Source organism: Balaenoptera physalus, assembly GCF_965194825.1.
Source record: "Balaenoptera physalus genome assembly, chromosome: 7".
Lineage (NCBI taxonomy): Eukaryota > Metazoa > Chordata > Mammalia > Artiodactyla > Balaenopteridae > Balaenoptera > Balaenoptera physalus.
The window spans coordinates 19,481,806-19,496,347 of record NC_138886.1 but is presented as its reverse complement, the minus strand read 5'-3'; the positions used below and the strand labels follow the sequence as shown (position 1 = coordinate 19,496,347).

Genomic DNA, 14,542 nt, shown 5'->3' with positions numbered 1-14,542 from the left:
TATGTACAGCATCGTGGATAGCTTTTAAACAATTGTAAGAATTAAATGAAATAAAGTAGAAGTGTGTCTGGTGCACATTTTTTTTTTTTTTAAAGTATTCATTTATTTATTTATGGCTGTGTTGGGTCTTCGTTTCTGTGCGAGGGCTTTCTCTAGTTGTGGCAAGTGGAGACCACTCTTCATCGCAGTGCGCGGGCCTCTCACTATCGTGGCCTCTCTTGTTGCGGAGCACAGGCTCCAGATGCGCAGGCTCAGTAATTGTGGCTCACGGGCCCAGCTGCTCCGCGGCACGTGGGATCTTCTCAGACCAGGGCTCGAACCCATGTCCCCTGCATTGGCAGGCAGACTCTCAACCACTGCGCCACCAGGGAAGCCCTGGCGCACAGCTTTGAATGATGTTTTTGCACGTGCCACTTAGATGGAATTAAAACAAGTGCACATACAGATTTTACCAGAACACGCGCATCTGTGTTTTACATTTACCTAAATTCGTTCTCTGTCTAGCTTTGTTCAACTCAGTACTATGATATTGTGTGCCAGATGCTATTCTTTTTGTTACCCTCCTCCTCAAGGCCCGGTAGGTAATTATTTTAAGGAGTTTGATATATATCATGCGTGTTGGGGGGGGGTAATAAAAAGGAATAAAACCAGGAGAGAAGTGTTGCATTAGTCTGCTTAGGCTGCCATAATAAAACACCACAGACAGGGTGGATTAAACAACAGAAGTTTATTTTCCCACAGGTCTGGAGGCTGGACGTCTAAGATCAAGGTGCGGGCAGGCTTGTTTCTCCTGAGGCGTCTCACTGGCTTGCACATGGCTGCCTCTGGCTGTGTCCTCACATGTCCTTTTCTCTTTCTGCATGCCTCCCTGCTGTCTCTTCCTCTTCTTACAAGGACACCGGTTCTATGGGATTAGGGCCCCACTTTATGGCCTTATTTAACATTAATTATCTTCTTCAAGGTCCCATTTCCAAATACAATAACATTGGAGGATAAGGCTTAGACATATGAATTTGTGGTGGGGAGAGAACAGTTCAGACCATAACAGGCCTATTGGTCTTTTTTTTTTAAAGTTATTTATTTATTTATTTGTTATTATTTTTTGGCCACACCGCACGGCATGTGAGATCTTAGTTCCCCCACCAGGGATCGAACCCATGTCCCCTGCAGTGGAAGCACAGGGTCTTAACCACTGGACTGCCAGGGAAGTCCCAGGCCTATTGGTCTTGAAGGGGACATGAGGAGGACTCTGGGATGCTTGCTTCCTGGTCCAGGTGCTGATTACACAGGTATATTTAGTTGGTAAAAGTTCATTGACTGACACTTATGATTTATATGCTTTTCTGTAGGTATGTTACCCTTCAAAAATTTTTTTTACAAAGGGTTGAATTTTAGCAACTACTTTTATTACCTTTACTGATATGTTTATATGGATTTTCTATTTTATTCTTTTTCTGTGGTATTGTATTAGTTTGCTAGCACTGCCATAACAAAGTACCACTGATTGGGTATCTTAAACAACAGGAATTTATTTTCTCACAGTTCTGGAGGCCAGAAGTCCAAGTTCAAGGTGTCAGTAGGGTTAGTTTCTCCTGAGGCGCCTCGTTTTGGCTTCTAGATGGCCATCTTCTCCCTGTGTCTTCACAGCCTCTTCCCTTTGTACCTGTGTCCAAATTTCCTCTTCTTATAAAGACACCAGTCCTATTGGATTAAGGCCCACCTTAATGACCTCATTTTAACTGAATTATCTCTTTAAAGACCCTATCTCTAAATACAGTCACATTCTGAGATACTAGGAGTCAGGACTTGAACATATAAATTTAGGGGGACACATGTCAGTCCGTAACAAGTATAGTGCATTAACGGATTGTCTGAAGGAATATTCTTGTAATACTTGAGCATGATGTATTTTACGCATTGCTTGCTGAATTCAAATTGACAGCATTTTATATAAGATTTAAAAAATACTGTGGCCATATTTAAATTCATCTTATATTTTATTTTATGGCACCACCCCTATCAGGTTTAAGCATCAGGGTTATAATAGCTTTATAAAATGAGATAGGTAAGTTTTGCTCCTCATTCTGTTCTATAAAACAACTGTTGTAACCTCATTTTATGTGTGCCTTGAAGGCTTGGGGAAACTGAATTGTAAAATTCCACTGCCTCAACAAAAAGTAAACCAAAGGGAGAAAAAGAAGAAGGGAACTTGTCAAGGTGGATGATGAACACCATGAGCGTATTTTCTGCGTCCGAGGTCCAGTTCTACTTCCTCCAAACATACAAAGGGATGAACAAACCAAGTCGGATCAAGTCACTCTCCTGCTCAGATCCTTCCCTGGCTTTCCACTGCCCTCAGGAAGGAGCCTACTCTTTACCACAGCCTTTTAGGATCTTCGTGTTCTGGGTCTACCAGCCTGTCCCATCTTGCTTCCTAAACCTGGTTCAAATGCATTTGATTTGATCTCACTCCTAGGATTTTGCTTAGAATGCTGCCCTTTCCCCCATATCCTTACCGGTGGAACTCCTCCTCCAGTTCCCATCTCAGAAATCACCTCCTCCAGGAAGCCTCTCAGACCTCTCCCTTGCCAATCCCCAGGCTCAATTAAATAACACACTTCTGTGCTCCTCCTGCCCTTCATGCTTCTCCCAACTTCAGCTCTTCCTACCCTGTCTCTCTTATTGCTGGGAGCCCTTGCATGGCCTGGGCCTATAGTCATGGGCTCCAAGACAGACCCTGCTGGATGAGTGACAATCTGAGACCCACAGAGTCACATCACAAAGCAGCCTTCCCCAGTTAAACTGGCAAAGAAATGGGAGTCAGCTCTTTTAAGATAATGGCTCTCAAATTTAGTCTAAAGTTAAACACCACTCAAGTTCTTATTTTAGAGTGAGATGGAGTTGGGTGGGTGGGGGACACGCAGCTCCCTCTGTCTTTTCTTGAAACACAAAGCCTGCTGGAGGCAACTTCTAGTGTTGCTTCTGTGCCAGCTGAGTCAGGGTCCCTTGCTCTTAAGGGAGGGTCTCAATCCTCTGACTTTGTGTTACCTCCCATCTCTTCTTTTTGCCTTGAATGGACCTGTTGAAAAATATCTGGCTCTTCTTTGAGTGCCAGGGGCATTCACCGTCTGCATTGAGAACCTGACAGTACCCAGGGGATCTTGGAGAATAGCATCCCCTCCTGTGCTGTAGACATAGGGAAACTGAGTCCAGACAGGGGAAGGGGCTTGTCCAATCCACCTCCAGTGGGGCAGAGGCAGGTCTGGACACAAGGTTCTTGCTACCAGATGGAGACTCTGGGCAGTGTGTTTTCTAGGCCCAGTGTGAGGCCAGGATCCCCCCACCCCCTAACTGGGCTGCTGTCTTCCCTCTTTCATGTCCCCTCTGCCCTCTTACTATGGACTGAATGGTATACCAGCTCCCCTCAAATTCACATGTTGAAGCCCTAACCCCCAGTGTGACTGTATTTGGGGAAAGGACCTTTAGGGAAGTACTTAAGGTTAAATGAAGTCATAAGGGTGTGGCCCTGATCCAGTAGGCTTAGTGTCCCTATAAGAAGAAATACAGAGAACTAGCTCTCTTTCTGTACCACGTGGGGATACAGCTAGAAGGCGGCTGTCTGCAAGCCAAGGAGAGAGTCCTCAGCAGAACCAACAATGCTGGCATCCTGATCTCAGACTTCCAGCTTCTAGAACTGTGAGAAAAAAAACTCCTGTTGTTTAAGACTCCCAGTCTGTGGTCTTTTGTTCTGCGCTAGGACACCTCCCAATCCTTCATGGATCTGCCCTTTTCCTTATCTCTGACGGCTTCATCTGTCTAACCCTTTAGCTCCTTTTCTTCCTAAGATCCTAAATGTTGGCATTCTTTGAGGCTTTGCCCTTTACTCACTCTCTTTCCCCTCCTTGTCTCCAGTTTCTTCTCTTTCTTCTTCTTTTCTTTTCTCTCTTCTATTCTTTGGCTCTCATATCTGCAATTCTAGCCTCACCGTAGGTAACATCACCATTTATTATTTCTTTCCTCACCTCCTGGACTTTTCTACTTGGATCTCCTGCTGTCGGGGTTGGGCATCCTCTCCTCTCCTACTGACCAGAAAATTCATGCCGCCTCCTGACTTCCCTGTTTACATGTTTAGCACCTGCCCCCCAGAAAGAATCTCACAGCCTTGGAATAAATTTCCAAGTCACGCTGACCTTCCACTCCCTCCCTCTGGACCAGAGAAGAATGAGTGTGGGTTGCAGCCTTAGGGAGTGGTTAGTAAACTCAGTTGAATAGTCAAAAAGCACAGCTCCTCTAGCCACAGAATTTAAATACCCGGCAGGAGTGGCCTCTGTGAGTCATGAAGGATGAAACCACACGGTACCCCACCTCTTGTGTTTTTCTTGGAATCGGGTGTGTGGGTGTGAGCATCCTCTCACAAAGACCTTTGAAGATTTGCATCTTGAAAGGGGGCTGACAGTTCACCTGTACAGGATGCTCTGCAGGTGACAAAGCGCTTTCACATACCTTGATTCATTCCCACCTTATGACAACCCGTGAAGTTGGGATTGTCATCTGCAGGCAAGAGCTGAAGAGTCTGAGCCCCCGGGAGCGGCTTGCCTAAGGTCATCACCGGTAGATGGCCCAACTGCCACTTGAAACCTGGTCTTCCTGCTCACAGATGGAGGAAAGAGCATGCAGTGGGCACCTCTCACTGCTAAGTCCTTGGCAGTTGTTACCTTGATATGTGAGGGAAGTTGAGGCTCAGCTAAGTGAGTTTGCTCAGCGTCTCCAACTGATGAGTGTTATCGTGAGGGTCTAAACCCACATGGCTCTGACTCCAAAGTCAGTGGATGTGTGAATTCATCAGGTTCATGGCCTCCTAAATCCAGGCTTTCCCACTGACCTGAAGGGACTTCCCGCTGGGCGCTGATGGCTTGTCATCCTGTTGCAGTAGTTCCCAATCTGGAGAGAGTCATTATCTCCATCATCACCCTCACCTTTGGTACCACTTACTGAGTGCTTCCTGTATGCTAAAGCACTGCCCCAGATGCCTTATGTAACTGATGCTCTGGGCTGAATTGTGTCCCCCCTGCAATTAAAGTCTTAACCCCCGCTACCTCAGATTATGACTATATTTGAACATAGGGTCTTTAAAGAGATAATTAATTTAAATGAGTTCATCAGGGTGGACTGTAATTCAGTATGACTGGTATTTTTATGAAAAGAGGACATTACGACTTAGACATACACAGAGAGAAGACCATGTGAAGACACAGGGAGAAGAGCACCATCTGCAAGCCAAGGAGAGAGGCCTCAGGAGAAACCAACTTACCACATCTTGATCTTGGACTTGTGGCCTCCGGAACTGTAAGGAAATACGTTTCTGTTGTTTAAGCCATCCAGTCTGTGGTACTTTGTTATGGCAGCCCTGGCAAACGCATACAACTGATCTTATGAAGTTCTCACAGGCATTATGGGAAACGGGGAGCTTGAAGGAGGCAGGAGTGAGAGGGGAATAGGCCTCATGTGGTTGCCTGAGAGACGGCAGACAACCCGCCTGGTGCCCACAAAGTGGCAGTTGTCCTGGTACGTCCCCATGGTGGGGACTGGTGGCCCTCAGCTCTGTGCGCTCAGACCCCCCGGGTCAGCCCACCGAGAATGAAAACCACCCGGCTGCCCGTGGCTGGGCTCCGGCTCTGTGCTGGGCACATGCCCGGTGCTGTACGCACACCGTCTTGCTTCCTTTCCACAGCAGCGTCCTGGGGTGAGCGTGGTATCTCTTTGCTTTACAGATGGGGACGTGGAGGCTCATGAAGGAGGTTCCGTGACTTGCCCAGGGGAACGCAGCTCATAGAGACTAGACGTAGAATGTGCACCTAGTTTCGCCGGCTTCAGAACTCGGAGTGACACCAGCCGACTCAGAAAGAACGACGCACGTGTGGCGCCCCCGATGCCAAGGGGTCGGTCCCGAGGAGAACACAGCCCCGTGTGGTCTGGGCTGCCCTGGGGGCTTGGAGGAGTTCTCTGTTCCCCATGGGCGTGCTTTCAGAAGTTTCCTGGTAATGCTGGCATTGGAGCAAGGAGAGGGAGAAAGCGTGCCTGTGTTTTTCTTCTCTTGAGCCAATAAGGCACAGTGGCTGAGAGGACGCACCCCTGGGCTAGCCTGCGTAGATTCAAATCTCACCCCCATCACTTGTCTGCGGTGTGACCTAGGACGGCTTGTGTAACCTCCTGGTGCCTCAGTCTCCTCTTCCAGGAAGCATAGAAGGTTTTGCTCACAGAGCGCCGTCCTGGGGCCGCTGGGAGGACTGGCGGGTCTGTGTGTCTAACGCCTCCACCGGCCCCCATCCCCGGCGGGGTGAGGCGGGGGCACATAGCCATCGAGGGTGGTCTTGATGTCTGTGCCAAGCTGTCCCCCTTGTCCTTCCCTTTTCTCGACGCCATACGCGATGGACCCTGGTTTGTTTATTATCGTCCCCCAAACAGAACCCAGTCCACTGACTGCAGATCATCCTCCCTGGGGCTTTGGAAATCAAGCTCTTCACACACACGTTCTTCTCTTCCACGCAGTCGGCTCATCTCCTCCTTCTTGGGTGGATCTGGTAACTTGAATATTCTATCCCTCTCTCTTGCTTCTAGGCCTTTGTACGTGTGTCTCCCTTTGCTTGGAAACTTCTCCTCCTGCCTCTTTGTCTGATCAACTCCTACTCATCTTTCAGGTGTCAACTTAAATACCACCTCCCCTGAGAAGCCCACCCTGATTTGATCCTGGCTTCTGGGCGCCCACAGATCCTACCATAGAAATGGCCACAACATGGCAATCGCTCCTTCCTTGTGGTGGTCTCTACCTGCGCCTTCCCCTACCCCACTGTACTGTGAGTTCACCAAGGGCAGGAGTGGGCCCGCCTGTCGACTACTGGATCCACAGTGAGTGTCTGACACACAATATGTGCATCACACATTTTAATTGACTTAAAGGTGATACTGTATGTGAGGACGAAACGGACGAAAGTAACACTGCCGGCCTTGGTTATCCCTCGTCTGTTTTGCAAGGAGCACGCTTGGTGGGCATTGCTCGTTGGGGTGTGGAGAGGAGCAAGGTGGAAGCCTCCGGGGCCAGGCTTCTCTACTTGAGGGGCTGGGGAAGGGAAAAGAGTGTGACTCTCAGGTTCTAGGATTTGAGCACAGTGAGAATGAGTGGGAAACGGGGCAGAGATTTGAGCAGGTTCACAAAGGAGAGAACTCGGCAGAGAGGGAGAAATGTTGAAGGGGGAGTTTAAGGAAGTTCTGCGTGTGAGGGGAGCTGTCAGACTCCCTCCTCAATGTCCTCAAAGGGCCTTCAATAAAGTGTGGTCCCTAGAAGAGAACCAGCAGCCCCATCACCCAGGAATTGTCAGAAATGCAGATTCTCTGGCTCCGCCCTGGATCTGTTGAATCAGGGAACCTGTGGGTGGACCTGGCAATCTGCGCTTTAATGAGCCCTCCAGGGGATTCTGACTCACGTTAAAGTTTGGGAACCAACTGCAGTAAAGCCATACGCATCTTTCTGTTGCTCTGTAGAGCTGCTCTTGTGCTCCATCTGGGGAAGAGCCCCTCCGTGTAGAGCTAGGCTTCGGGTGGAGCAGCAAAGCCAAGTACTGGTCCTACTTACTTGCAAGCTCTTGGTGTGCATCTGCTCTCTTTTAACCTCGAGGTACTGCCAACAGCCTCTGTTTGACAGACAGACTGAGGCTCAGAGAGGTAAGGAGCTTGATCTAGAGACATCAGTGGACTGAACAAGTCAGGCTTTGGAGTTGAGACCTGATTTCTAGCATCACTTGTGCTTTTCTAAAGCATTTGTCACTCTGAGTCCAGGTATTTTGGTCTGTAAAATGGAAACATGGGTGCCTCGAGCCAGCAATGGGGTAACAGGTGTGGAAGGAAAGGGTAAGGAGCCTCATATGGAAGATACGGTGACAGTAGAAGTGCACAGTCCTGTTGCTTACTAGGGACGGACATGGCTTCACTAATTTGACACTTGTAATTGGGAATTGCTGACTCCAAGAGGTACTGTCTAAGGCTGGGGGAAAGAGAGAGAGAGAGAGGGAGGGAGAGGGAGAGAGAGAGGATATGTCACAAAGCCTTTTTGCTCATTAATGCATTTGGAGGAAGCCTTTGTCTGTGTCTGGTTTCTGTGCATCTATTCAGGACTGGAATGAAAGTCAACATACGTGTCTTGGATGATATTGCTGCAGACCTATGGTTCGCAAACTTGGCTGCCCGTTAGAATATCTGGGCAGTTTTTATAAAATGTCAGTGTTCTGGCTGCACCCCAGACCAGTGACTTTAGAGTCTCTGTGGATGGGCCTGGGCTGCTGGTGAGGCTTCCAAGAAGTGATTTCCAGTGGAGATGACAAAGCATTAAAAATGAAACTCAAAATATTGTTCTAAGGAAAGTGGGGAGGGGAGATTCCATTTATTGAGCACCTATTCTTCCATGGTCACATCTCCCTCTGACTTCAGCTGGGAAATGTTTTTGGCTTTCAAGGACCCACGTGATTAGACTGATAATACAGTTTAGACCCAGATAGTCCAGGATAATTTTCCCACCTCAAGGTCCTTAACTTAAACACATCTGCAAAGTCCCTTTTGCCGTGTGAGATGATATAGTCACAGGTTCTAGGGATTAAGGCAGGACATCTTTGAAGGGCCATTATTCTGCGTACCACAAGTGCTTAGCACAGTAAGGGCTCGGTAAGTTTAGCTATGTTAATCTCATTTAGTTCTAGCAATGACTTGGAGAAACAGACACTATTATTCTGTCTAGTTTTTATCACATCCTTGATGTGTGACCTTGGGCTGGTTACTTAGCATCTCTGAACCTCAGTCCCCTACTCTGTATAATGGGGGATAATAGTACCTATCGTATGGTGTTGTTTTTGATAATTAAGTGAATTATTTCTAAGCGAAGTGCTTAGAACATTGTCGTATACAGTAAACTTCCAATAGGCATTATCTAAAGTCATCACCATCATCATCACCATCATCATAACAGCATCATCTTCATCTTACGTGGCACAGAGAAACAGGTCATTCAAGGTTTCAAGGTCTGCCGCAGATACAAGTTTGTGATCCCAAGTTCTGTGCTCTCTTCTGGAGAAATGGAGGGTTCTCTGGAGTAGAATAAAAGCTAAGGGTAGACTCTCCAAGAAGCAGATTTCAACTCAGTGAAAGAACTTTCTATCAGGCAAGATGTCTGGCAAAATGTGCGCCTCCTTCCCTGGGAGCGGCAGGGAAGGAGGTGAACATTCCCCCCATAGTCCCCTCTTCCAGTTCTGGAGTCTGTGAGTCTGGCCGAGGAGGAGGGTTGGGGGCCCAGGGAGGGACAGAGGATGCACCTTGCTGGCTTCCTGACCTCCTCCAGCAGGAACGGGGCTGAGGGGGTTCGGGGAGCTCACTTCATAGTGGGTGGCGAGGGCTTCTGTTTCTCCTCTCTGCTCCCATCCTCCCTTTTTCAGGAAACCATAGCTTGTGCATAGGTTGTTGGCAGAGGCCGTGTGAACATAGAAGCAGAATCAGAGAGGTGGCAACCTCTGCTAGATCATGGGGCCCTCACCCACCATTTTACAGATGATGAAACTGAGGTCCAAAGAGGTGCGGGGATTTGCCTGAGGTCATAATGCAAGTGGGCAGAGAGCTGGGACTAGGGCCCGGATCTTATGGTTCCCAGGAGCAGCTTCTCAACCCCCATCCCTCCCAGTACAAGCACACTGCCTGCTAGGCCCTGTGCCAGATGCTCCGTTCCCAGCAGGGAAAAGACAGACACGCACCATGCTGATGGACTTCCTCTCCTGTGGTCCATCCTCGGTAGCCTGCTGTCCATCACCCTAATGTGTCAAACACTCTTCAGCCTCCAAACGTTTGTCCCTGCTGTTCCCTGTGCCTGGAGCCTCTTCTCCCTGCTCTGTGCACAGCTGGCCCCTTTTCCTTCACATCTGTGTTCCCAGGGAAGCTGATTCCAGCCCTTTGCCACATCCACAGTGCCTCCCTCTTCTTTCTCTAGTGGCCTCACTTTGTTTCCTTTGCTTACTCCCCATCACCATCTCTGCCTACACTGATTTGCTTGCTCATCGCCCCTTCCCCTCTTGGTGCTAAGCCCCACCTCAGGCAGGGACTCTGTCGTTGTTTTCACCACGGTGTCTGCATGGCCTCTGTGCTCAAAGTATACCTGGTGACTGAATGAATGGATAAGCCTGCTTTCCAGTGGGCAAAAGAGTCATTAACAAGGCCTCCATCAGACGGGTATATCACTATGCATTGTGGTCACTGCTGTGAGGGAGGTTCACAGCACTCATGAGGGCACACTCTGCGGGGGCTTGACCTCTGCCGAGTCCCCACTGAGGCACTCGTGACTGTGGGGTCGTAATGGGGGTTCCTCTGAGAAGCATCCCTGATCCCCAGACCAAGGCAAGCCTCCCTGTCCTGTGGCCGGATAGCTCCCTGAACACTTTCTCTACAGCACTTACTGCAATGATACACACTTGTACAGTTAGTTTTATTTTTATTGAGGTGAAATACACATCACATAATATTTACCATTAGTGACATTTAGTACCTTCACAATATTGCTCAACCATCACTGCTGTCTAGTTCCAAACATTTACATCATCTCAAAAGGAAGCTCCACACATTTTAAGCAGTCACTCCCCATTCTCCTTACCCCCAGCCGCTGGCAACCACTAATCTGGTTTCTGTATCTATGGATTTACCTATTCTGGATATTTCATATTCACGGAATGAAATTAGTATTAAATTTTTTTTTTCCTATGTTGTCACCTCCCCCAGGGTAGGAGCTGGGGCTGTCTGCCTGGCTTACCTTCGCCAAGTCCCTGGCACAAACAAACAGCTGTGGTGTGACAGGAGGATGTTTTCTCCGTCACATGTCAGTGAGCTCATGGAAGCAGGCTCTGTGTCTCAAAGGACCAGAGGAGTGAGAGTCCTTGGGTTCAGTTCCTCCAGCTGTCTCTGCTAGATCAGGTGTCACCTGAGGACAGTTACTTAATACCCTGAAGCATCCATTTACTCATCAATTAAATGGGGATAATGGCAAGGTTTACCTTGTTTGGTTACACAAGGACAAATGATATGCTGCCTGCAAGAATGTGCCTGGCCCAGAGCAGATTCTCATGAACACTTGCTATTATTTTTTTCCCGTGTTTTTCAATCCCAGGCTCTGGGTTGGGTAATGGGTGGGGTCCAAACTTGGTAAATGCATTCTAGTTGGAATGATGCCTAAAAGGGTTTAAAAATTAGGTGGGTGGACCTTTAGATAAAAATTGCAGAGAATTCAGTCATGATGAGAATAAAGAAGAGGCCCTTTGCATTAGCTTTTGCTGAGTTATTCTGCAGTGATGAAGAGCACCAACCTCTCAGAGGCTTGCAACAATAAACGTTTGTTTTGCTCATGTTGTAGGTCCTTGTGGGCAAGTTGCTTTCTTCATTTGGGGTCCAGGCTGAGGAAGCAGCCCTCATCTGTGATGTGTCATTGCTGTGGTGGAAGGAAGAGGCGGGGAATGGTTCCCAAAGCTCCCTCTTCTATGTCGCTTACATCATTACTGCTCACATCCCGCGGCCACACCAATGACATGGCTAAGCCTCATTTCTGGGGCGGGGGCGGGGGGGCGGGGAGTGTACCACTATCCTTCAAGGATGCACTGCAGACCACAGTGCAATGAGTGGGATGGGTAATCCTCTTCCAGGGAGGGGAGCCAATAACAGGGACTAATAATACACTGACCACCCTCTGGTCTGAGAGCTTTAGCTATTTGGGGGGCATGTTCTGATGCATCCCTTCAGCTTGCTCACCTTGAGTCTCAACCCACTTCCCAGAAGCGTCACTCTGGGAGATTTGGGGGGCTGTCAACTAAGAATAGATACGATGAGTGGTCTGTGAGAGTCTCTTGCTCTACAGAATGGGTCTGTAGACTGAAACCTTTGAAACTCCCTTCACGGCAGTGTTATTTATGGTAACCAGGAACAGCCTAAATATCCAGCAAGAGGGTAATGGCAAAGGAACAGTGGTTTGTTCCTGCAACGGCATCTATACCACCATTAAAATAAATGAACTGCAGCCAAAGACTGTCCAAAACATAACGGTGAGTGAAAAAAGTAGATGCAGGATGATACCAACATAAAAACATGTAGAGTTTTGGAAACAGGCAGTTCCTCAGAATGTTAAACATAGAGTTACCATATGCAATTTCACTCCTAAGCGTCTACCCAAGAGAACTGAAAACAATTGTTCACACAAAAACTTGCATATGAATATTCTTAGCATCATTATCCATAATAGCCAAAAAGTAGAAGCAATCTAAATGCCCATCAAGAGATAAGTGGATAAACAATTATGGCATATGCACAAAATGGAGTATTATTTGGCCATAAAAAGAATGAAGTACTGATACATGGAACAATAGGGATGAACCTTGAAAACATCCTGCAAAGTGAGAGAAGCCAGACTCAAAAGACCATATATTGTATGATTCCATTTGTAGGAAATGTCTATAATAGGCAAATCTGTAGAGATATAAATAAGATGAGTGTTTGTTAGGGGCTGGGGAGAAGAGGAAGTGATTGCTTAAAGGCCACAGGGTTCCTTCTGGGGTGATGAAAACACTGGAATTGGATAGCGGTGATGGTTGTACAACACTATGAGTATGCTAAATGACATTAGATTGTACTCTTTAAAGTGATTAAAATGGTAAATTTTATTCTGAGTGTTTCATCATAATAAGAAAAAGCATACAGAACAACATATATGTAGTGCGTATAAAAAAATCTGCATGGAACTGTATATACCAATATCAGGATAGTGGTTATCTTGGGGATGGAGGAAAGGGGATGGGAGGGAAGCAGTTTCAATTGTATCTGTAACATGTTATGGCCTTAGAATGCCTGAAGTGTATATGGCAAAATGTCGAACTTTATGAAATCTGGGTTAGTATGTGAGTATTTATTGTATGGTTCTCTGAATTTTTCTGAATGTTTGAAATATATCATAATCAAAAGAGAAGAAAGCCCAGAGGCTTTGAAAACTGTTTCTGGGCAGCTGTAAGTGTGAGTGTGTCTTCTGCCCCGTTGCACTCTGAGAGCAGGTGACTTAGGGAACAGGGAACATTAGATTTCTCTGTATTTTTGCCTGGCTGCATCCCATTGTTTTAGATTCTATTGAAATTAATGATGCAGGGACCTTATTTTTTTCCATCTAGACCTGGAACTTTGACTCTGATCAATGAATTCCATCTTTTGAAGGCACAGTGGTGGGCTGGGGGTTTTCATCTCAGATAATTGCTTTTTTCCCCTTTGTTTGGTGGAAGACACAATCTTCCTTTCAGGCCGAAACCATTCAAAGATAAGGCAGTAAAATTGTTTTCTCAGTTTGCGATTTTTAAAATGAGTTATTCCATCATCATTATAAGCAATTCTTCAATCTGTGGAACCTCTCAGAGATGATGAAGTGGGAGAGGGAAGAAGCTTGGGTGCTAATTTTAGATGTTACCGATTATGTCTCTGAACAAACAAATTCAGAGAATATCTCTGGGGATGAGGCAGGAGATGGTCGGAGGTTGTTTTTCCTCAAAAAGATTTAATACCTCTCTGGGTACTATTCTTTTTCTCTGTAAAATGAAGTGATCGTCTTTGTTGTTTCAGAAGCACCTATGCAATAAAGTTAAGTATAATTTAAACAAAACTTAGCTAAACTCATATATCCAGCAACAAGCATAATGCCACTGGGGTTTCCATTATTCAAACCTTTCCTGAAAGTCCCTTTAAGGTCATGTTGTCCAACAAACCCACTTTACAGATGAGGAAACTGAGGCCCAGTTTGGCAACAGGTCTTGCCCAAGATCCCAAAATCTATTTTTCTATTTCAAGGTCAAATTTCTATGTAGTCTACGCACAGATCCACCTCACTTGTCTATCTTGACTTCAGCTATCTATTGTGTATTTCTAAAAAACTTTCCTTCCAAGGACATAGATTCCCCACCAAAAAGATTTTTTAATGGGATAATTGTTCTATGAAAAGAACACTGTTATATGTATAGCTGATTCACTTTGTTATACAGCAGAAACTAACACACCATTGTAAAGCAATTATACTCCAATAAAGATGTTAAAAAAAAAAAAACACTGTTTATTGGAGTCAGAAAACCTAGTTCAAATCCTTGTCTTGCCTGAGAAACTGTGTGATTTTGGGCCAGTCACTTCTCTTGTTTGAGTGTCAGTTTCCACCCCTACAATTTGGGCCAAGGATCCCCAAATCTGAGGGTTGTTGTAACATGGCAGATGTTCCCTGTGTTTGAGAAACTTGAAATTAAAGAAAAGGACCCATCTGGGAGGAACTGGGCATAAGCATGAGTTAAGATGGCAACACAGAGTCAGTCTTCACTTACTGGCACATTGCCAGTGAAAACCAGCTTCTCTCAGACCCTTACTATGTGTTTATCACAGTTGGTGGACTTTCTTCTTTAATCTTCATACAACTCTATAATGTAGATCCTATCATTATCCCTTCTACTGATGG

The 14,542-nt window shown here is 46.5% G+C and overlaps 1 long non-coding RNA gene across 1 annotated transcript in view; it reads right to left on the bottom strand.

Annotated features, from left to right (window-relative positions):
- The window catches only part of LOC309664732, a 36,386-nt gene extending 30,280 nt beyond the window's left edge, over nucleotides 1–6,106 (bottom strand). The window contains exon 1 of the long non-coding RNA XR_014266011.1: nucleotides 174–6,106. This is a non-coding gene — a long non-coding RNA (uncharacterized lncRNA). The remainder of the gene's footprint in view (nucleotides 1–173) is intronic.
- Nucleotides 6,107–14,542: the final 8,436 nt, after the last annotated feature.